The following is a 24364-nucleotide window of genomic DNA, read 5'->3' as shown; positions in this document are numbered from 1 at the left end:
ATGTTTCCTCTTTCAAACACTCATCCTGGATCTTAACATCCTGTTTTGCTCTGCGCATTCTGTGAGAATTAGCATGTTAGTGAGATAATCCGTCCCTTATTGCTCAGTGAGGAGACATGACAAATCAGTTCTGGCTTATGCTCCTTATGAATCTGTCTTCGAGGCTGCATTGGAGGATTTAGATATTGCTTTCTTTGAGTAAGATACAGCCGTATCAGTTTGAACCACAAAAGGTTACAGCTCCCTCCAGAACCCAGTTAGACTCTTGGCAAGCATTAGAGGGATGTGAGGATGACAGACGGCTAAAAGATGCCAATTAATTGTAAGTAAACAACATGTTTTGTTTGATTTCGAGGGGGAGGGGAAAGGCAATAGAAGAAGACAAAACACCAAGCATACAGATTAGTCTTCTCTTGATCTCCTCTGTAGATACATGATAAATTGTAGTGTCACTTTCACAGCACTCTAGTTAAGAGTCACTTTTGGCTGCATTGTTTCACTCTGTCATTTTGAAGCAGCTTCAGGCAGAAATTTGGCGTGCCTGGGTTTAGTGCAACAATATATTTTTAAAGGGGAGGAAAAGCGGATGCTCGATGGCTCAGTAAAGAATAACACGCCACTACCATTATTAAGTTCATGAAGTCCACAAAGGACCTTGCTATGACAACCATTTAACCTGGAAAATGCTCAGATATACACTGATAGACCCCAGAACAAAACCCTAAGATATTAGATACTGGGCCAAATCGTCAGCTGCTATAAACAGGCATAGATCTACTGAGGCCAATGGAGTTATACCAGTTGACACCATCTGAGGATCCAGATTGCTAAACCTACTACCTATGTGCCACTTCAGACCTAAATTATGCAGCCAGGCTCTCCAGTTTCTGAAGCACAACTGCACTAATGTCTGCAGTGCACAGAGAATTATGTGGCAATATTCATTTTATTATAAAAAGGTACCACACAGTGAAAATACATGGTCTGTTTGTCCTGTAACAAAGCAGACCACTCCTGCATTGCTTCTGCTGAGCTGCTCCTGGGGGTCATGGAGTTAGGAACTGTGCACTGCGGGGGAAGAATCCCTAAATCACATCAGAGTGGAGTTCTGGATTATTGCTGGGTGACATTTTTCATACACAACTTTTTTCAGTGAAAAATGCTGATTCCATTTCACTGAAACATTCTGCGAATTTGTGTCCATTTCACCAAATTGTTTCGGTCAGAAAAAAAAAAATCCTGAAAAAATCGAAACATTTCATTTTGACATTTTTGAAACAAAATGTTTCGATTTTTTGGTTCAAAAAATTCTGTGTGAATCATATTTTTCTTTAATTTCATGTAAAAAAATCAGAAATGTTAAAAAAATGCTGACAATTTAAATGAAACATTTCAATTGACCCCAAAATATGAGTTTTTTGGTGGGTCTGTGTGTGGGTACTTTTTGATTCACCAGAAAATTTGAAAATTGTTGGTTAAACTTGAAACAATTTTTTCCCTTTTTTTTTTTTTTCTTCCCAGAATTGCCAGTGAACTGAGGAACCCACTAGTCACCCAGCTGCACTCTGGATGTTCATAGAATCATAGAACTGGAAAGGACCTCGAGAGGTCATCTAGTCCAGTCCCCTGCACTCAAGGTAGGACTAAGTATTATCTGTTAGCTTCGTCCTCCTACAAGCGTCTCCTATTCTCCACAACTCAGGTCTTAGAATCATAGAATCATAGAATCTCAGGGTTGGAAGGGACCTCAGGAGGTCATCTAGTCCCTGCTCAAAGCAGGACCAATCCCCAACTAAATCATCCCAGCCAGGGCTTTGTCAAGCCTGACCTTAAAAACCTCAAAGGAAGGAGATTGCACCACCTCCCTAGGTAACGCATTCCAGAGCTTCACCACCCTCCTAGTGAAAAAGTTTTTCCTAATATCCAACCTAAACCTTCCCCACTGCAACTTGAGACCATTGCTCCTCGTTCTGTCATCTGCTGCCACTGAGAACAGTCTAGATCCATCCTCTTTGGAACCCCCTTTCGGGTAGTTGAAAGCAGCTATCAAATCCCCCCTCATTCTTCTCTTCCACAGACTAAACAATCCCAGTTCCCTCAGCCTCTCCTCATAAGTCGTGTGTTCCAGTCGCCTAATCATTTTGGTTGCCCTCCGCTGGACGCTTTCCAATTTATCCACATCCTTCTTGTAGTGTGGGGCCCAAAACTGGACACAGTACTCCAGATGAGGCCTCACCAATGTCGAATAGGGGGGAATGATCACGTCCCTCGATCTGCTGGCAATGCCCCTACTTATACATCCCAAAATGCCATTGGCCTTCTTGGCAACAAGGGCACACTGCTGACTCATATCCAGCTTCTCGTCCACTGTAACCCCTAGGTCCTTTTCTGCAGAATGGCTGCCTAGCCACTCGGTCTTCTGCTCTTCTAGCCCTCTGAGGGTGTGTCTAAACTGCAGTCTGTGGTGTGAGTAGACATACCCTCTCTAGCTTTATCTGTGCTTGGATAGCTAAAAATAGCAGGGACGATGTGGCAACAGGGGGTTCAGCATGGGCTAGCAATGCGAATACGCACCCAGGCCACCCTGTGTGCTTGTACAACTGCGTCTACACTGCTGCGTCTACACCGCTATTTCTAGCTGTGCCAGCATGGGTAAAACTAGCATCGATACGTCTGCTCGAGCTGCAGTCCCTCCTCGGGTTGCAGCACTGGAGTTCAGACAGGGCAGGTTTGCCCCCGTTCTTGCTGTTGTTCTGAATTGTACATGATCTCCCTTCCGCTGCTTGTCTTTCAAAGGGCAGCGAGGTTATGTAGGCCCTATGAAGAGCAGAGTGAGAGGCTTGTATGTGATGCCCTAAGCTAACGCAGGGATTCAGGAGACAGATGGTGTAACGGCGGAGGAAGGGTATGTCTACGCTGTGATAAAAGAGACGTGACATGGCTGCAGCTGACTTGGTCTCAGGCTGCGGGGCTGTACAATTGCAGTGTGGATATTCAGGCTCCGGCTGGAGCCTGGGCTCTGAGACCCTGCGATGGGGTGGGTCTCAGAGCCTGGGCCCATGCCCAAACGTGAACACTGCAGTTTTTAGCCCTGTGAGCCCCAGTCAGCTGACCTGGGCTCTGAGACTCAGTGCTGTGGGGTTTTTTATCACAGTGTCGACCTACCCAAAGGTGGCTGGGCCGTACATTCTGGGTGGACTGAAGGAGGGGAGAGGAGGAGTGTATAATGACCAAGGCCTTGGAAAGAGAGAAAGATGTGACAGGACTGGATATGGGGGACTGGATATGGGGGAATGACTGCAGCCAGTCAAAGATGAGGTGAAGTTTATGAGCCGGACATGGGAATGAGAGCAGAGCTGTGCACATGATAAGTGGTTCAATCATAGGCTTGTTGTATGTTACTTGGCTCGAGGCTTTTGTAGTGCTGCAGGCAGCTGCTGCATGAATATATAGAATCCCTTTGGGGTCTTCTATGGCTGCTCTTTTACTCAATTTCGTCAAAAAGAAGTTGCTCAAAACCCTGTTCTCGTTCTCCATGTTCACAGGAGCCTCGTGTTCTTTTTCTTTTCGCACTTCGTGAGGGAGAATACGTGCCGTGCCTTGTCCCTGGAAGAAAAGGAACACCCTGGAGGACAACAGTTCAGAAAATCTCTCTGAGCTTCCGGTCTTTTAATTTGAAACAGGTTGAGAAACAAGTTCCCCAAGGCAGCTATACTGTATTTAAAGAGAAGGGAAGAATTTAAAATGCAGGGCTAGAATGTGAGAGACAAGGTGGGCAAGGTAATATCTTTTATTGGACCAACTTCTGTTGGTGAGAGGGACAAGCTTTCGAGCCACATAGAGCTCTTCTTCGGGTCGTGTCCTGGGACCAACACAGCTACAACAACGCTGCATAGGGCTAGCACATGGCATTTAACCATAGCCCTGTATGGGGCACAGTGCAGAACTGCACCTCCCTGATCCTGCTGGTAGCATTATCTATTTATAATTTGTATTACAGTAAACCTGCCCCGACCAAACTGAGATCGGGGTCCTGTTGTGCTGGGTATTGCACATCCACATAGAAATAGATAGGCCCTGCCCCAAAGAGCTTGCAATGTAAAAAGACAAGAGGGCCCAAGGCTGAGTGGAAAGTTGGCCCAGTGGATAGGGTGCTAACCTACAATTTATTAGACCCAGGTTCTATTCCCTAGTCTGTCACATGCTCCCTATGTGATCTTGGGCAAGTCACTGAAGGCAGTGTTTCTCCATGACCAGACAGGTGCCAGTCCCTGTGATCTCCCGGACCTAGAAATGGCCCAACTTGATGATCACTTTAGATAAGCTATTACCAGCAGGAGAGTGGGGTGGGAGGAGGTATTGTTTCATGGTGTCTGTGTATATAATGTCTTCTGCAATTTCCACAGTATGCATCCGATGAAGTGAGCTGTAGCTCACGAAAGCTCATGCTCAAATAAATTGGTTAGTCTCTAAGGTGCCACAAGTCCTCCTTTTCTAGTTTAGGAAGGCAGCAAGCCAGTATGGAAAAGGTTGAGAAATGCTGACTTAGGGTACGCATCTGCACTGCAGCGGGGAGGTGTGACTCCCCGTGCTGGAAGATGTACACACACTGGCTCTTCCCAAGGTAGCACCTAGCAATAACTGTGTGGGTGCGAGGACACAGTGATGGCTTGGGCTAGCAGCCAGAACGCAATCCCCACCCCTTCCCCAGGTATGCACCTGGCCACCCCCAGGGCTATTTTTAGGGCTAGTATTTGTATATCTACCCGAGCTGAGAGTGACACCTCCCAGCTGCTGTGTAGCCCTACCCTTACTTGCTTGGTGCCTTGTTCAGCCATCTGCCCAGTGGGGATAACAGCCCTTCTCTGACTCACAGGCATGTTGTGAGGATACAATTTCATGACACTGCGGTTCTGGGGCCACGTAAGTACAGACTGTATCTAGGTGTTTGGCAGGTGGAGAACTGAGCCCAGAAAGACGATCTGACTCCCTCAGGTCACACAGCCTCTGTGCCCCAGCTGGGAACTGAACCCACATCTCCTGAGTCCCAATCCAATGCCTGCACCACAAGGAGACCCCTCCTCTCTCTGGGTTGGGGTTTCCTCTGCCCAAGGGGGCGCTCCATGAAGGACTGTGCTGGGTAAGGCAGGTCTTTAGGGAGCTCCGGGGGCGTGTGCTCGCTGCAGCACCCAGAACAGCCTGCTCATCTCCAGTCCATTCCTGGCCAGCTCCGTGGGTCAGTGTGGAGGGGGCATAGAGCAGGGCTGGGACTGCGCCTCCTCCCTGCCTCTCCCCACCCTCTTGGTAATGATCTGTGCTCAGGGTGGAGGCCACACAGAGAGGGCAGTTCCTGCACTCCCCCACACTCAGTGCACAGGTCAGGGGAGGCTCCTTGCTCCTTTCCCGCCTCCGCAGCATGCAGGAGCCAGTCACAATCTGCACCACGACCCTTCAGAATATTCCAGCATGAACACAGGAAAAATCATGGGTTTCCTAGTCCCCCAAGGCCTGGACTGTGCGCTGGGGCGTTCGGGATCCTCTCCCCCACGCTGCGAAGTGCAGCATCTCCGTGACGGATAGAGAAGTGGGGCAAGGGCAGAGGACACTATAGGACAGCAGGGATTTGAGCTGAATTCAATCACTCAGCACTTTGTTTATTTGACACATGTAGCTGCACCTGCTCTTAGTGCCCTCAGGGCCTGAAAATAAAGGCTGGGATGATTACCCTGCATCCACCGGATGGCGGCTTCGCATGCATGTGTCTGAGCAGCTTGAGATTTAATCCGGCTCGTCTGGAGGGTCTCTGTGCCCTGGACCAGGGACACGAGGAGTATCTTCTGGGGGACGGGCCACTGGTGCTGGCTTTACTTTGAACATACTGAAGCTTTTCAGTGAAATGTCAGAGGTTAATTGTGTTAAACATTTGGAACTCGGCAACGAACGGTAGTAATGGAGCAAACATAAGGGACTAGCGTATGTTATAAAATATTCTGTAGTGATGCTGGCCAAGGAAGATTTACACAGCAAGCCAAGCATATGGCATGCTTTCTCACTGTAATCATCTCTCAGGACCTGTGCTGCCACCTAATTACACGGCCACATTTTGTCTTTTCTATTTGACGTCTTGTCATGTTTCCCACAGAGACTTCATTGCAGATCTGGCCAAGCAGCAAGGAAATCATCGCATGTTTCCTGTACAACGGGAACATGGGAGGACCAAGGCACTTGGGTGCGGATGGTATTGAGCACCTCCAGCATAATGATGAGGGACAGGTAAGAACCTAGAGGGGCAGATAGGACTTTCCTACAGAAACATCGTGTGGATTCTGTATTCATGCTGGTTGAAGCATCCAGAAGAGAGGCTTTGTAGGGCGTAAGTCCTGTGATCTCTACCACAGAGCCTGCGTAGCTGGTGTGGGTGGTGGGGCGACGCCTGGGGAAGAAATGCTGCATGCCGGAGGGTGGGGGAATGCTCCCTGGTTTGCTGGCACGTAGTGACCCACTCTGGGACTGAGCTTCATGCTGCACAGGGGCTGCACATCTCTGTGGCAGCTCTCCTAAAATCTGTCCTGACTCGTGTGGTGGAACCAAACCAGTCCTTCTGGTGTGCCAGCCAGCAGGCAGTCTGTGACTTAGGAGTGCATAGGGTCCAATGCAGGTGCCCTGCACCGGGGCGAGCTTCAGCCTGACGGTCACTTCTTCGTCCTCCCTGTTGGAAAACCGGATCAGCTGCCGCCTTCCCGCCCTCCCTTTCACCGAGCCGAGCTGCTGCAGTAATTGTGCATCCCCTCCCCCTCCTGTGAGAAACGTGTCAGCTCCCAAGGAGCCGGGGAGAGCTCTGCCTGCCGCCTCTGCCGAGCAAACAGGCTCTCTGTCCCATAGCACGTGCAGTGCTTCTGACTGGCTGCCCTTCCCCCGGAGGCGGGAAAAGGAGGAAGGGCAGCCAATTGATGGGGGTTGCCTGTAAACGAAGGGCTTTCCCTGTAGAGTCATCTGAAGACCCATTGCGTTGGCTGGTCAGGGGCACTGTTATCCTGGTTTTACCACTATGGAATGAGATTTGGTGACTTGCTCATGGTAACACAGGGAGTCTGTAGCAGAGCACTGACCCCAGGTACCCATCCAGTACCGTATGAAAAGCCTGATTAATCCCTGAGTCCTTTCTCCTCAGACTGCAGGTCTGTTCCCTGTGTGGCATGCTCTCATAGGGCACCGGGGGACTAGAACCTAGGTCTGTAGAGTCAGCTGACATCCCACATCACCACCAGGAGGCCATACAAAGCCACCCTCAAGGAGCACTGAGGAGATTAGGTGCCACAGGAAGACCCACCCAAAGGGTCTAGAGCTACAGCACCCTGCAGCCTTCTGATTGGCCCATGCTCACTGTTTAACTCTGGATGGTGGCTCGGGAAGTTATCTTGGCAGCCAGACAGACTTCTGGCTTGCTGCGACTCCAGACTTCACCTTGCTTTCTGATCTAGGGATCTGACCCCAGCCTGCCCCTTGCCTCCTGATTCCAGCCTGTAACTAGCTCTGGTCTCCAACCCTGGCCTGACTGACCCTGACTCTTGCAAATTGATCCCGGCTCTAGCAATTATGCTGATCCCTGCTTGCTGACTACTGCCTCGTGGCTGCCCTTGACTCGTAGATGCCTGCGCGGCTGTGACTGCTAGGCCAGACCACCCACACCCTGGTCCCTTTCCATTCTAGAGCTAGCACCAGGCTAGTCTTACACATGTAAGAAGTTTTGTACAGCATTCTTGCTGTTGGATTGCTATTATAAAATGGCCATCGGGGGGTGGGGAGGGAATGGTGGAGGAATGAAAGAAATAAGATCCAAATACTCTGTTGATTGCAAGCATTTCTGGTGATGGTGAGAGACTGTCTTTGAGGAAATGATCTGTGGCAGATCAGAGTCTTCTTTTTGTGGATGCTACGGACCGAAAGGTAGAAAAGGATTCATTTCTCAAGGCACCTGTCCTAGAATGTTGTTTTGTAACCGTGGCAATGAAGTTAAAGTATAGTTACCAATGTAAACATGTCAGAACTTGACTTTCAGTGGAGCTTAGACTGATAAGTGCCTGAGTCACTTTGAAAATAGGACCTAGGCTCCTAAGTCACCTGAGCAGTTTTGAATTTTTTTCCTTAGGTGTTCTTGCCAGTTTATCTTTCAAGTGGATAGAGTACTAGACTCTAAATTGGGAGAGCAGTGTTCTATCCTTGGCTTGGCCACTGGGTGCCTTTGGCAAATCACTGCCCCTCTCTGTGCCTCAGTTTACCCATCTGTAAAATGGGGATAATGATACTGACCGCCTTTGTAAAGTGCTTTGAGGTCTCCTGATGAGAAGTTCTATATGAAAGCTGGGTATTCTTATTATGTATTAATAATAATTACAATTTAACCAAAGCAGCCTTTGCAGGGCCGTCCTCACCCATACGCAAAGTACTGGCATGCTGCTCCAGCCTCTTCCCCGTGCCAGCCCCGCCCCCACTTCCCTGAGGACTGTAGCAGGGTCGGGCCTGTAGTCACCGGTGGTGGGAAGTGCAGCGACCCGGCCCCAGCCGCACTGCCGGTGAGTGCTGGGGGGGGAAGTTCTCCCCTGCCCCCCGAGCCAGCGGAGGCCTGGGGCCCCACACACCCCGCAGCGGCCGGGGGGGCTGCGTAGGGCCCCAGAATAGCTGGGGGTGGCCCTGAGCCTTTGACATTTTTGGACTGCTGTAATGAATTACAAATATCTTTTAATGTAACATATTTTCATGGAGGTTGTTCAGCAACATACACAACACATGAAACAAAAAAGTCACAAATGATGCACTCAAGTGCTGATTTGCCTTATATTTCCAAAAAAACCCATATATTCTTTGTTGCTATGAGACTCAGAAGTTTTTCCTAGATCCAGTCATTTTGTTCTCATGTCATGGATACAGATCTGAAAGAACAATACGCTGCTAATGGTATCCGCTTTAAATCCTGCTTCAAGAAAACTTTTGCCTCCCACACTTTTTAAACAAATAGATTTGTTTTCCTTTTGTTCCTTTTAACGTCTTAAGTAGATTTGTCCAATGGTTAAATCACTGTCCTCAGTAAAAATGGGTGTCTTTATTTCCATAATGAAAGAATTCTTTACCCGGCAGCCACTCCTCGAAAGTCAGAGCCAACAGTATTACACAGCTGGACTATTTGGGTAAATGTAGTTTTATATCAAATTTACCAAACGAATATAAGATAAAAGCAAAGGTCACTCCACAACGCTGAGATTATAAATATGTCTGAGTTAGGGCCCTTCCTTGTATTTGGCTTCAGTTAAATTATTTCATTAGCCCCCACCCCGCTTCTTAATTGGTCACTTATGTTTAAAGAGTAAGCCAGAGTATCTCATGTGCTGCATAATAGCTAAACAAGCTCTCCAATAAACAGCAAACACCAGCTGATATGCTTAAAGAGATGGATCTATGCTCCCGTCTCAACTCCGAGCCTGGGAAAACCATTAACTTAATGACGGCGTTTTTAATTTGACACACTGTGTTTAATGTGAAACGTATGTGAGTTTCAGAGAATTTGTTTGCTTAGGTGCAGGAAATGGCTGTAATCCCAGTGGGTTTTCAGGCCTGGAGTGCGGCTGCTGTTGTTTCTTGGTGGGTGTCTAAGAGAGTAGGCAGGAGAATGCTGAGAATTCAGCCAAATTAAGTCCTGAAAAACAGCTCTTCGATTAGATTAGACAAAGCTTCGTTTATCCCTGTGTGCATTAGATTCGGGCTGTTGTTAACTAAGGGCTGCAAGCATGCATCAAGTTGCCCTCCTGTCCTGGCACTTCTCCAGGTAACATGTTGGTTGCCTGCTTCTCTGAGGTAAACCACAACATGACCCTCCCGCAACTCCCTGGCTTGGCTACCAGGGAGTTTCAATGTCATTCGTTCAGACAATGTAGGTGGCTCATACCCTGGATCACATAACTAGCATTCCACAGCCATGTGGCTTTGGGGTTGATTCAGATTGTTGAGCTAATGCTCTTTCTTTCTTGTTAATTTTCCTAATACTCTGCTGATCTCCTTAGGTCAATGCAAACGGAACAGCTGCGTGGAGGTGTGCAGATGGTCAGTCACCTATGGGGTTCCTACTCCTGATGGCCAATCTGGGCTTCTTCCCAGCCTACAATGCAGAATGCTTGTTACAAGCTGATGTCCATTGAGCCGTGTATCCTTTTTTTTTTTTTTGGTAATTCAACTGTGCTGGGATCCTAATGGCTACAGCACGTCTGGGTGGCAAGGAGAGAGCTAGGAGCAGGGGCAAGTGGGGAATAGCCTTTGTGTGGCTCACAATGAGAGGCAATGGTAAAGGTCACAGTTAGTGATGGTCCCTGTATCCCAGTGTAACACCGACAGACCCAAGTCATCCTCAGGCAGGATCAAACCTGGGACCTCTGGAGCTAAATGCATGAGCCTCTCTACTGCATGAGCTAAAAGACACATGGCCCTTAGCTAAGGCAGTAGCAGATTCATTAATCTCTAAGTGGTCTCGGTGCCACTAGAGGGAACAGAACACCACACCAAGGAGGTGTGTGGGTTACACAAACACCCTGTGCTTTGTGAGCATTTGCAGACAGAACCTGAATCCAGATTTTGAAAATGGACCCTGAATAGGCTGAGGCAAATTCCCTGGACCCTAAAACCCTGGAAATTTGGGGCTCAAAATCGAGCCCCTTGCCACTAGAATCTGCTGTGGCCCAGCATGCTGATTCTGCCAGCATACAAGGGAGATTCCCTGGGCAGCACAGGGCCCATAGAACAGCCCTACACTGCTTCCTGACCACTTGCTGTCCCTTATGTAGAGTCACACTGGAGACGAGTTTGGGAGGGACATCTCAGGGAAAGAAGGAGTTGAGGCTGGAACACATTGTGCTCTGGCTATTCTGGGACTCTGGAATGGTCCATAGGAAGCCATTGCAACAAAAGCAATCCCTGAGGCTGCTCTAAGTTACACTGAGGACATCTGTGGTCCCTGGTTGGCTCCAGAATATGGGGGCTGCACAGCCACTTCTGTACCCTAACCCACCACAAGTCCTGCTCAGAGCCCAGACCTAAAGACATTTTTTTTATAACTTGAGCCTAGTTATAGTATGCATCACCGGGACATGTAATACTAGGGGCAGTATGGTCCAGCGGATAGGGCAGGCGCAGAATTCATGCACCCAGAGTTGTACTCCTGGCTTTGAAGCTGACTTGCTTGACCTTGGGCAAAGCTATCTCCCTGTGCCTCTGTTTAACCCATCTGTAAAATGGGCTTATGATTCATAGATTCATAGAATTTAGGTCAGAAGGGACCATTATAGTTATCTAGTCTGACCTCCTGCACAACGCAACGCATGACCCTCACCTGCATTCCGCTCACAACTGACTCCATGCAACATTGCCAACATTGCCAACATCAAGTGTTCAAACAGCATTGTTGGGACCAAAAATATAATGAGTAGCCTAACAATAATTATGATTTTTTTTCCCGCAAGCTCTGTAACCAAGAGGGCTAGAAATGTTTTTTAATGAAAACTGAGATTTTCCCATAATCACCTGACTCCAGGAGTTGGGGCTTTTAAGAAGAACACCACGTGTTATGACAAAAGTGCAAGCTGGCAACACAATGTGTGATCTTGTGCATGTCACTTAACTCAGTGTCTCTCAGTCTTCCCAGACTACCATACCACTTTCAGGAGTCTGTTTTGTCTTGTGTACCCCCAAGTTTCACCTCACTTAAAAACTACTTCCTTACAAAGTCAGACATAAAAATACAAAAATGTCACAGCACACTAGTACTGAAAAATTGCTTCCTTTCTCATTTTTAGAATATAATTATAAAATAAATCAATGGGAATATATTATACTTACATGTCAGTGTATAGTAGATAGAGCAATATAAACAAATGACTGTATGAATTTTTAGTTTGTACTGACGTTGCTAGTGCTTTTTATGTAGCCTGTTGTAAAACTAGGCAAATATCTAGATGAGTTGATGTGCCCCTTGGAAGACCTCTGCGAACCCTGAGGGGTACATGAACCCCTGACTTAACCATTCTCTATCTTAGCGTCTCCACCTGTAAACTGGAGAAAATGCCATTTGCCCACCTCTGTGTAATGCACTTGGAGATCTATGCCCCATAAAGGCTAAGTATTTTTATTAACTGTTATTCTATACATATTTTTGGAGAACGCACCTCACATATGTATGACTTAAGTTCTTTCAGGGCTTTTTGCTTAACTTAAAGTTAAGTACATGCTTAAGTGCTTTCCTGAATCTGGGTCTTAAAGAGGAGTATTTCAGACATGAGATTCTATTCTGTTTTTTCTCCTATTCTGTACAACAGGCAAAGGTTTTATGTTTTCTCTATCATCATCTGTGTTTAATACCAATGTGTGTATATTGTTTTGCTATAACGTTTTGTACAGTAGGCCAGTTTAGTCTGGGGATTTTGTCGTTCGGCTTTGCCCCAAATAGGAAAGTAACGCACTTATAAAATCAAGTCTTTGTAGATGCTTTGTAAAACTGGTTTGTGCCCTAGCGCTGAGGAGTTCCTTGAAATCCCGTCTTTCTTCTATTAGTGGGGTAGAGGTTTTTTAAATAAGAATAATGCTTAATTGTTTCATCTGACGTGAATGAGAAATGAGAAACAGCAGCCAAAGCTGAAATAAAGTCTCTTTTTAGGAGCGGAAAAGAAGATAGAAGTTAAAATATGCAAGTATGTTGTAGAGCAAGAAAACTGTGAGCTCTATCAGAATTAACTAGTGAGAGCTGTTCTTCGTCTCCACCATACAGCAGAGGGGATAGACTCCCAGAGCTCCTATCGAAAGGCTATTTTATTTTGGCTAAGACTTGCACAAACTCGAACAATCACTCCAATACAGTGTTTCTCACAGAGTAGATTACTGCTCCCTGAGGGGGCACAAAGGACTAGCCAGGGGCAAAAACAGACCTCTCAATTGTTCTCTAGTCTCAGATTTCATTTAAAAAAAATAAAGTAAGTATCTAGTTCTTTTGTTGAGAAGAAAACCTTCACAGCTTGAGGCCTGGCCCACACTTGGAAGGCTAGGCTGGTATTGCTCCACTGGTGTACTATCCCAGCAAAGCGCTCCTGCTGTGGATGCAGCTCATTCTGGCAAAAGCCCTCCATAGTGGCATACTCCAGGATCATACTGGGAAAAGCTTTTGCCAGCATAGCTATGGTGGTCACAAGTTACATCTTGGCACACCTCTGACTCACGCAGCCATGTAAGAAAACGTTAGTAGTGTAGCCTTGACCTGAGTTTGAAGAGAGCCTGAAACAATAGCTCTGAAGTTTGAACTTTCCCATTCCCTTCAGCTCAGATTCCAGTAATATTGCTTTAAAGGTCAGCATTGTTCACCATTTCACTGCTCACCAAAGTGGGTAAGAAAGGAGGGGAGGACTCACAGCTTGGAGATCCCCACCTGGGCGGGTGGGGCAAGGAAGATGTCTGAATTCAGATGTATTTGGGCCTTTAACAACATGTTGCAGGGTTGCAGAGCAGTGACTGGTTTTATTTTTCTGAAGGCAGAGGGGGCTCAGCTTTCCAGCGTTTGAGAAATGTTCTTCTAACTGAAATCAACATTTGCTTAATGGGAGTTGAGTGTCTATAAGTAAATTGAGGGTGTGTGTGCCTCTTTAGGACTAGACTGTGTCATAGAGGCATGGCACAGAGTTGGGGAGACTTGAGGGGAAGAGGATTGAAGAGATGCAGTCCCTCCCAAGCTCCCTGGTTTGCTGGGGAAGTGAGTGGGCTACACCACTAACCCCATTGACTTCAGTGGGTGTTGGATTGGGCCTTCACCCTTTTAAGAAGGGCTGTAGGCACTAAAGCCACCACTAAGGGCCTTATTCTTGCATAGGAGTTCAGGGGCTTGGAGAGGAGAGTGCAGGGAGCCCACCTTTCCCTTGTGTGCCCTGAGCAAAGACCAAGGATCTTTAACGTAGCTAGAGTTTACTCAGGATAGTCCTTAAGGCCTGATCCTCTGCGTGGCAAGGAGAGGGCCCTTAGTGTGGGAAAGGAAAAGGAGGAAAGCCCAATCCTGCCAGTGGGGATTGGGCCCAAAGTGATGGAAAAAAACATGCAGCTCTCAGGGGAGAAAAGCTAACTTTTATTTTGCCCGTACGAGGGCTGACCCAAGCAACCTGGCTGTTTATACGTCTGCTGGGTTAAATGAGCATGATGATCACTTTACTAAAGCGGAGATATTCCTGTGCTGCCTCTTAAAGAAAGCAATTACTGCATCTATGGTCAGTATATTAGCTGACACCATTTAATTAAAGCCTAATTTACCTGTGAACGAAACTATTTAAAATTGCCGTGCAGTGTTTTATTTCATTCAATTACTACGAATCACCGTCCATTTCCTCCGCTGGCAAGGTGGCTGCGAGGCAGAAGAACCGGGGCTCTGTAATGTTCAGGGCCCAGTGAGTTAGACCCAAGGCCCACGATCCCTACACTGCTCCACCTTATAAAATGTCTGGGGTTGGGGGCGGATGTGGGGGCTGCAAGGACAGTTAAGTCTTTCTACTCAAAGCAACTTGTATGGTGAGCTAGTGGGTTTTCTCAAACTGGGGGCCAGATTTTTCAAAAGAGCTGGGCCCTCACAATTAGGAACAGATTTATTTTTTTTTAAACTCCCCAAAGAAGTAGCTGACCCAAAAGACTGGGTGACAAGCTAAGGCCTTGTCTACACTACAGAGTTTTGTCGACAAAAGACATGTTGATGCTCAAAAAGCAATAAAATAAAAATCGTTATTGAACGTTCACACTCACTTCCTCTGTCGGTAATTGGGGCACTATCATCGACCGTGTGAGCAATGCTCTGTGGGTACCTATTCCACAGTGCAGCTTGACACCTTCTGCCGCTAGGTCTTGTGGGAGGGCAGAGCCGATCGTGGCGCATCTTGGGACCGGGCTCAATGTCCCATGTTGCATTGTTTTCCGTCCCAGCATTCCATGGGCTTGTGGCTTTCTTTCGTGGCATTTTTCAATGGCTCTTGTTTGCTGTGAACCCCAGCATCTTTGTGGGAAGGGATGGATCCCGCACTGCTCTCATATGCTCTGATAACTGTCATTAACGAATCACGAATGGCAGTGCAGTTAATCATGAAGTTCCTAACTGAGCAGGTTTCAGAGTAGCAGCCGATGAAGTGAGCTGTAGCTCACGAAAGCTTATGCTCAAATAAATTTGTTAGTCTCTAAGGTGCCACAAGTCCTCCTTTTCTTTTTGCTAACTGAACAAGACTCCCAGCTGCCTGAGATTGTGTGTGATATGGATAGGAGCAACTTTAGATTTCTTTTGGCATTCACAGAACAGCTGCACATGGTGGACCATCCCTTTTGGGCTTGAGAAACAAGCATTGAATGGTGGGATAGTATTGTCATGCAGGTCTGGGATGACGAGCTGTGGCTACAGAACTGCCTTCCCGGAACTTTGTGCAGAGCTTGCCCCAGCACTGTGGCACAAGTACACCAGAATGAGATCTGTGCTGTCGGTAGAGAAGCGTGTGGCAATCACAATGTGGAAGCTGGCGACTCCAGACTGCTACCGGTCAGTCGCGAATCAGCTCTGAGTCAGGAAGTTGACTGTTGGGGCTGCGTTAATGCAAGTGTGCAGGGCAATTAATCACATCCTGCTACGAAGGACTGTGCAGGGCCATCCTTAGTATTTATGGGGCCCTATGCAGTATTATGAAACTGGAGCCCCTATGCCCAATGGCTGCCCGGGCTCGCATGTGTATTTTAGATAAGGGCGGTCTTTTGAAGGATTTATTTAGAAAACTATATGTCTGAAGATCCAAGCATTTAAGGCTAAAGATGAATACTCAGACTGTGTATCTAAAATCTATACAAGGATTTTTTAGCGATGTGATTTTATAAGATTCAGCAACACATTGATGAAATATTTTTAAAGTAAATGTTAAACTAAGGTCCTGTAGACTAACATGTTCTGAGTAAATATTACAGTAATGCACAACTGTTTTTGTCATTAAATTCAGAAACTGACAGTATATACCTGGAGGTTGGCAAATGCCTGTTAAATGGCTTCATCACCACTTGAATGGCTCTTTAACAGTTTCAGTGTTGTGCTAATTGGTCTGGCAGGCTGGAAGGCTTTTTCTCTTTTAAGTACTAGATCCCCTTCCGAGGAAGACTCACCAGGCTGCAGCAGCCAGCGGTGGTGGGAGCCTGCAGGAAGGGTCAGAACAGGGATGGGAAGAGGCGGGAGGGTGGACACTAAGACCCAGGGATGCCTCAAATTTTCAGGTGCCCTATGCAGCCGCATATGCTGTATATGCCTAAGGACGGCCCTGGGACAGTTATTCTGGGAAATGTGAGTGAAATAGAGGACGGCTTTGCAGAAATGGATTTCCCTAACTGGAGGGGCGATAGTTGGCACACATATTCCAATTTTGGCACCAGACCACCTTGCGATGGAGTACATCAATAGGAAGGGGTACTTCTCCAGGGTGTTGCAGGTGCTTGTGGATCACCGTGGGAGTTTCACTGACATCAACATAAGGTGGTCCAGGAAGGTGCATGATGCAGGCATCTTCAGGAACACTGGCCTGTATAGAAAGCTCCAAGCAGGGACTTTCTTTCCAGACCAGAAGCTTACAGTGAGGGATGTTGAAATGCACATAGTGATCCTGGGAGACCCGGCATACTCCTTACAGCCATGGCTCATGAAACCTTACACAGGAAACCTGGATAGATGTAAGGAGCGGTTCAACAACAGGCTGAGTAGGTACCAGATGACTGTGGAATGTGCCTTTGGCAGATTAAAGACACGCTGGTGTTGCCTTTATGGCAGTTTAGGCCTCAGTGAGCATAATATTCCCATGGTCATAAGCCACGTGTTGTATGTTGCATAATATTTGTGAGGCTAAGGGTGAAAGGTGTGCTCAGGGGTGGAGTGATGAGGCAGACCAACTGGCTGCTGATTTTGAGCAGCCAGATCCCAGAGCTATCAGAGAAGCCCGGGGTGGGGGGTGAGGGGCAGTTTAAATCGGGGAGGCTTTGAGGTAACACTATGGAAATGAAAACCAGTAACAGACAGTATATCTCTGTGACTGGCGCTGCAATGTTACATTACATCTAGTTTTCCTAGGACGCAATGGTGACATTTGGGGTCTTAAATTCCAGAAAGCAAATGATTCAACTGCCTGTGTATGTCTTGGTAGTGCTTGCTATCTCAATTTGTAGGACACAAATGAAGATGAGTTATCATTCAAAAACTTTGCTTTTATTTCACAAAAAACAACGCACACACACCCAAACACGCTTGGTGGGAAGGGAGGTACCAGGGAAGAGCAGACTTTCAGAGCTGTGTGGAGGTCCAGCTATCATTGTGAAAATGGTCCAAGAGGGTGGAGTGAAGGGGAAACTGAGAAGTCCCGGAAGGTGGAAAGGACTGTGCAGGTGGAGTTGGGGTTGGGGGGCACGGGAAAGAGTTCTGAACGTGCTGCCGGGGAGGGCGGGCAGGCATCTGCTCAGTCCGCAGCATTATTAAGGACTTCAGCATCTGTGTTTGCTCCTCTATGGCTTTAATCATCTGCACAGTAGCATCCTTAATGAAGTCCTGATTTTCTTTTCTGACCTGCCTTTTGGCTTCCCTCCACTCCCTGCGTTCCCTTTTCTCTGCATTGGAGCACTGCAGCACCTCCCAGAACATGTCTTCTTCGCTCCATTTTGGGCGCTTTCTTATCTGGCGCAGATGCCCTGCCAGCGTGCATGGGGTGTCCCTCAAACCACATCTGCAGAAGCACAAGAAACAATGCACAGAAGCAGGATTGTTAAGTTCATGCGCATCATTTAAACTTTTCAGTAAAATACACCTCTGGTAACATTACAGTCACTTTCTCACTGACCCGTGGCAAGCGCACGAACACCCAAAGCATGGTGAGTGTTTGGCGAACACCCAAAGCATGGTGAGTGTTGGCTGGGGGGGGGGGGGGGGGAGGAAGCAGGGTGGGGAGAACGCTCTACATGGAGCACCCTGGAAGGGGTGCGGTGCAGCGGACTAGGGAAAAAAATTCTAAATTCTCCCACACTTTTCTAAAGGTGGGGGGGGGGGTCATTGTAGCAGATATCTCCCTCCTGAGGGGAAGCAGGGAAGCCAGGGCACATCTACTAAACACGGTCCCTATGCTGCTTGCCACTTTGGTTCCTGCACAAGTGGTTGCTGAATAGTGTGGAAAAGTTTCCTATAATGGGGGAAGGAACAAAGCAGCTCTGCTGAGGAAGCTTCAGCAGAGGATTGTCAAATACCTCCTGGAAAATTTCCTAGAGATTTCTCTGGAGGATTCCCGTGAAATCTTAGCATGCATTAGCACCCTGTTCCGCCATATTATTAGCTGCACAGGGAAATGTACAGCTCACAGAAACACAGCCAGGCATGTACATTTCTGTACCCTGAACCCACCTCTCCACTACACAAACCACAGCCACTTACCAGGCATCTCCTCTACTGCTTCTTGCTTGCCGGAGAGGAACTGCTGAGACTGGCTAGACACCTCTGGAGTGGAGAACAGTTCCTGGCTGCCTGCCCCAACAGGCAACCTAGCCAGGAGCTCCACATTGTCGTCTAAGTCCACCTCTTCATCAGTGACGTCATCCTTCAGGTTTGTCCTCTTTCCGTCGCCTCCGAAGTATCCACGGGGCTCTTGGCAATGGAGGTGGGGTTACCACTGAGGATAGTGTCCAGATCCTTATAGAACCAGCTGGTCTTAGGTTCGCCTCCCTCACCTTATGGTACGCCAGCCTCAGCTCCTTTATCTTTGCTCTGCACTGCAGTGTATCCTGATCATAGCCCTTTTCGCACAAGCCTCCAGAAATCTGCCCATAGGTATCCCAATTTCTATGGCTCAAGCACAGCTGGGACTGCAGTCTCCTCTTCCCATATACTGATCAGATCCAACAGCTCTGCAGTGGTCCAAGTGGGAGAGCGTTTGGTGTGATAACCCTCCATTGTCACCTGGGAAGATGCGATGAGACTTTTGCACACCGAGCAAACAGGAAATGGAATTTAAAAAATTCCTGGAGCTTTAAAGGGGGAAGGGCAGATGGTTGTTTGCCTGGCTGCAGGGCAGTGGAGTTCAAACTGCTGACCAGAGGGTCAGGATGGGCATTGTGGGACACCTCCTGGAGGCCAATTAAAATGATAAAATCGAGCGCAATTTCTACACTGGCATTTTGTCGACAAAACTTTTGCACAAAAGCCCCCTATGTCTCTTGTTGAGGTGGTTTTATTTTGTCACCAAAACAGGGCATTTTTGCCACCAAAAGTCACATCGTAGTATGAAAACAGCCACTGTTTTGTCGACAAAAGCTGCCTTTTGTCGACAAAACTCTGTAGTGTAGACAAGGCCTCAGTATCACAATGGGAGCTGCTGGGTGCTGAGGACTCTTGAAAATCTGGCTTTCATTTAAATGCCTAAATGGGAGGCGAGTTCTTTGGAAAATCTGGTCCCAAGTGTGGGTGCTGAGCCTTTGAAAATTGGCCCCATATTAATATAGCATCAACAGGCACCAAAAGTATATAACTTAGAGGAGTTAGGATGGTTAAAAGAATCCCATGTCCATGAACCAAACCAAACTACACAGATTTCAGAAACAAAATGAAACATAAAGGAACATGGGATGAAATCTTGGCCCCACTGAAGTCCCTGGCTACATTACCATGGACTTCAGTGACCCGTAGTGTCTGATGAGGTAATTCACGTGTCAAACTGAAAAGCTGGTTGCAGCAAAAGATAAAATACAGCAGAAAACTGCCCCGCTAATGAAGTTACATTTTGCACAGTACGTTTATGTTCAAAAGAATTCCCCGTATTTTGAGCAACCGAAGCTAAACTACTCAGGTAATTGTGGTTAGCGATGCCAGCTTGGAATAAATGTGGGCAGAAAGAACAGTCACTGCTAGCTAAGGGTGGATAATTTACTGACTGTGCGGCTAAACAGTCTCAAGAAATATGCCTGATTTATGTGTGCGTGTGTGTGTGCGTGTGACCAATGGACCAGGAAAAGGCTTTAAACAAATAAAATAAAATACTCATGACTTTGGTCAGATACTCTCTGGGTGTATGTTGGGGTTCTTCATCTCCCATTTAGTTATGTCACGTTAGAAAACAATTGCAGGGTGGAATGTGAGAAGGTAGGTCATGATGGATATGTCTACAGTGCAATGTAAGCCCAGGGTTTGTAGAACTCGAGTTAGCAGACCCTGAGTTTGTTACCAAGGGCATGAGCATCTATACTCATTTGTAACCCCAGGTTAGGAATTGTTGAACCCTGGGTTCCATTCTGGGTCTCTAGCATCTACACTGCATTATGGGGGCCTGAATCCAGCCACCCACATCCCAGACTTCCTAGCACCCTCCGAACATGTGGCCTCTCTAGCCCTTTGTTCATGGTGCAGTGTGGGAAAACTTGACTGTCCATCAAACTCGACTGACCAGAGGACAAAGAAAATTGGCCCATGGGGTTGAGGGATACTTTTAGCAGACTCCCAGAGCATGAGGCCACTGAGGCTGTGTCTACACTGCAAAACCATAGGGCTTGAACCTTGGGTCCTGGCTTGACTCAGTCTCAGACCCTGCATCCCTGTGAGATCCAGGTACCTTGGGTCTGAGCCCTGGGTTAGTGTAATTTGTGTATAGATAGAAGTGGGATTAGGCTTGAGCCTGAGATTGAACCCTGGGCTTACACTGTAGTGTAGACATACCCTATGTTGACTGACATGATGCAAAATCCTCAGGAATTTTAAGCAAGCCCTTATTTTTAAAAAGATAATTTTGTAAATTGCTTTTTTAAAAAAAACATTTCTAGCCTGATCTTCTGTTTGAACCTGGGGGGCTGGGAGAGAAGAAGCTAAATAGTTGGATGCCATTATCAGGTTATGTTACCTTCAAGAAGCAGCTAGTTATTCATCACCTGCCATTTGGATAAGTGCCCTAAGCTTGAGTTCTGATCTTGGCATGCTTCAATGCAGTAGGGTAGGAATCTGTTCAAAGGCTTTCTCTATAAGTTTTTGGCTACAAGCAGAGTTTGATGATGTGTCCTAATGATACAAAGCTGGTGAACACTGTCCTGTTTACAGTGAGTTGAACTTGTAGGAAACAGAACAAACGATTTCAGGGCTTTTGAAATATGAGTCTGTTTAAATGAACGTTAAACAGACTGAGCTGTTGACAGAATAACATTTTTGTGCCTCAAACCAAAAGGTACACAGCAGCCCAGTAAAGCCCCTTAAATATATGACACCTATTAAAAATAAACTCCCCATGATGCAAAATGCAATAGGCCCTCAACAGATCTGTTCAAAGAGAGCATACTGGGCCATACCCTCAGCTGGTGTAAATGGGCAGAGCACTGTTGGAGCTATTTCACCTGAGGATCTGGCCCTCAGTTTCAAACCAAATTATCTTTCAGTAAACAGCAGAGGCCTATTGAAAAGACAGAGTTTTGGAGCAACAAAGTTCTCCTGTGGTATTGGCATCTCCTGGCCCCTTGGAATTGGGAAGGAAGCAGGTGGGAGGAGGGAAATGCAAGGAAGAGGTCTCCCTATTTTGGCAAAAGATATTATCCTCCCGCTTTTTTACATATGTTTTCCTGCAATACCGATAAGCTGTTGCTGCTCGTTCTCCAGCATTTTGAAACATTCAGGCTTCACAGCACAAGGGGGAGAAAAGTGTTGGCCTTTGTAGTGAGCTGACAGTCTTCTCTTCATGCAACATAATAGTGTAGGCCCCAGATCAGGAAGGCACTAGATCCTATGTTTAATTTTAAGCACACCCTTAAGTCCCATAGGCTTCAGTGCTTAAGTGCTGTGCTGAAGAGAGATAGACGTAAGCATATGCTTAAGGTTAGGGATGCTTTTAAATGCTTTGCTGAATTGGGACCCTAGTTTGTCCATTTCCCCTCGGCCAGATCCTTCAAACTATTTATTTGAGACATTTCATTCATGGCCAATACAGGCAATATTACTATAAACATAGAATCATAGAACTGGGAAGGACCTCCAGAGGCCATTTAGTCCAGTCCCCTGCATTCTAAGGCAGGACTAAGTATCATCTAGACCATCCCTGACAGGTGTTTGTCCAACCTGCTCTTAAAAACCGCCAATTATGGAGATTCCACAACCTCCCTAGGCAATTTATACCAGTGCTTAACCACTCTGACAGTTAAGAAGTTTTTCCTAATGTCCAACCTAAACCACCCTTGCTGCAATTTAAGCCCATTGCTTCTTGTCCTATCCTCAGAGGTTAACAAGAACAATTTTTCTCCCTCCTACTTGTAACAACGTTTTATGTACTTGAAAAGTGTTATCATGTCCCCTCTCAGTCTTCTCTTCTCCAGACTAAACAAACCCAGTTTTTTCAATCTTCCCTCATGGGTCAGATTTTCTAGACCTTTAATCATTTTTGTTGCTCTTCTCTGGACTCTCTCCAATTTGTCCACATTGTTCCTGAAATGTGGCACCCAGAACTGGACACAATACTCCAGTTGAGGCCTAATCAGCATGGAGTAGAGCGGAAGAATTACTTCTCGTGTCTTGCTCACAATACTCTTGCTAATACATCCCAGAATGATGCTTGCTTTTTTTGCAACAGCGTTAAACTGTTGACTCCTATTTAGCTTGTGATCCACTATGACCCCCCAGGCCCCTTTCCACAGTACTCCTTCCTAGGCAGTCATTTCCCATTTTGTATGTGTGCAACTGATTGTTCCTTCCTACGTGGAGTACTTTGCATTTCTCCTTATTGAATTTCATCCTATTTACTTCAGACCATTTCTCCAGTTTGTCCAGATCATTTTGAATTTTAATCCTATCCTCCAAAGCCCTTGCAACTCCTCCTAGCTTGGTATTGTCTGCAAACTTTATAAGTGTACTCTCTATGCCATTATCTAAATCACTGACATAGTTTCTTATACCCAAAAGCTTCCATTTCCATTGGTATCAATGGGAAGTCCATGGACAGATCTAGGACATTTTAATAGTAATAATAATAAAATAGCACATTTCTTCCCCAGCACTCAAAGTACTGTCCAAAGGTGGGCCAGGACTATTATCCCCATTTTAGTGAAGGACAAACTGAGGCATAGAAAGGTGAAGTGGCTAGTCCAAGGTCACACAGCTAGTTAGAGCTGGCAACAGAACCCAGCTGGATGTCCTCTCCACTGCACCATGCTGTCTCTCATGGTGGCATAGCAGCTCTGAAAGATGTGAGTGGAGGGGAGGACAGTAAGCTGGTAGGTGGCTTTAGGCCTTGTCTGCAATTGAAAATTAATTCGGATTATGGTAGGGTGTAAATTCCTGAGTAACTCCATGTGTAGATACACTTATTCTTAAATAAGAGGCCTTGTTCCTCTTTAGTTTAATCCACTTTGTGGATTAAGTGGATTAAGCTAAACTGGAACAAAGGCACTTTATTCCAATATAAGATTGAACACACGTAGCTATTCAGTAATAACTCCAGGTGTAGACAGCTGTCATATATCCTGATGTATAGATCTGAGAGTTGGACAGCAGACTTTAATGTCAGAAATGTTGTGGTTCTGATCAAGGAATAAGTAAACCCCTGTGAGTTTTCTTGCAAAGTTAATTCTACTTTCTTTCCAGGTTAGCCAGCATTGTTCCCTTGTATGCAGTATTACAGTTTATTATTCATCATGACAGAACAAAAGGAAGGGGTAACAGAGACACATGCATGCAAAATCCTGTCAGCTGTTCAGTGTGATGCAGAATGAGGACAGGAGACTGATCTCAGACCTACATTGTAAAGCTCTCTTAACCAACAGAGATCTCTACTACTTTACTTCTTTTACTGTATTATGAACCTATTGTAGTAAAGTGTTTTTGACAGGTGCCAAAAGATCGTAATAGATAAAAAACCAAGCTGCCGCCCCTCCCCACATACTCTGTTAATAGAGCTGGTGAAAAAAATACAGTTTGATTTCCATGGACAAAATGGCAAATGAAATTATCTCATTCAAAAAATGTTGCTGAAAATGTGGATGGAACACGTTCTAAACTGGGAAATTTTCCTTTCATTCTGAAATTTTTGTTTCGGTTTCCAAACCAGAACCAAAATTTCAAATCAAAAGGACATGAAATAAACATGGAGGAGTTCATCAAAATGTCATTGTCTGTATGGAACATTTAAATGTTGATGAAACTGCATTTTTGGGTGAAAAAAAATTGCAGGAAAATGGGCACCAGATGTAGCCGTTAGAGATTGCCCAATTCACATCAATATGCTTTAGTCAAACACAAGTGAATGGGCTCAACACAGGGGTCAAAGAGGTGAAATGTTATGGCCTGTGC

General features: G+C 46.4%; 1 long non-coding RNA gene across 1 annotated transcript; it reads left to right on the top strand.

Moving 5' to 3' along the window:
- The first annotated feature begins 215 nt into the window (after nucleotides 1-215).
- On the top strand, nucleotides 216-14617 carry LOC141990225 (uncharacterized). The gene is made up of 6 exons (XR_012640111.1): nucleotides 216-322; nucleotides 1522-1637; nucleotides 3546-3683; nucleotides 6143-6273; nucleotides 10056-10195; nucleotides 12357-14617. It is a non-coding gene; the product is annotated as an uncharacterized LOC141990225 (long non-coding RNA).
- The last annotated feature ends 9747 nt before the right edge of the window (nucleotides 14618-24364 follow it).

This window comes from Natator depressus, chromosome 6, assembly GCF_965152275.1.
Source record: "Natator depressus isolate rNatDep1 chromosome 6, rNatDep2.hap1, whole genome shotgun sequence".
NCBI lineage: Eukaryota > Metazoa > Chordata > Testudines > Cheloniidae > Natator > Natator depressus.
The sequence above is the reverse complement of the archived record's forward strand: the minus strand, read 5'-3'. Positions and strand labels throughout refer to the sequence as shown.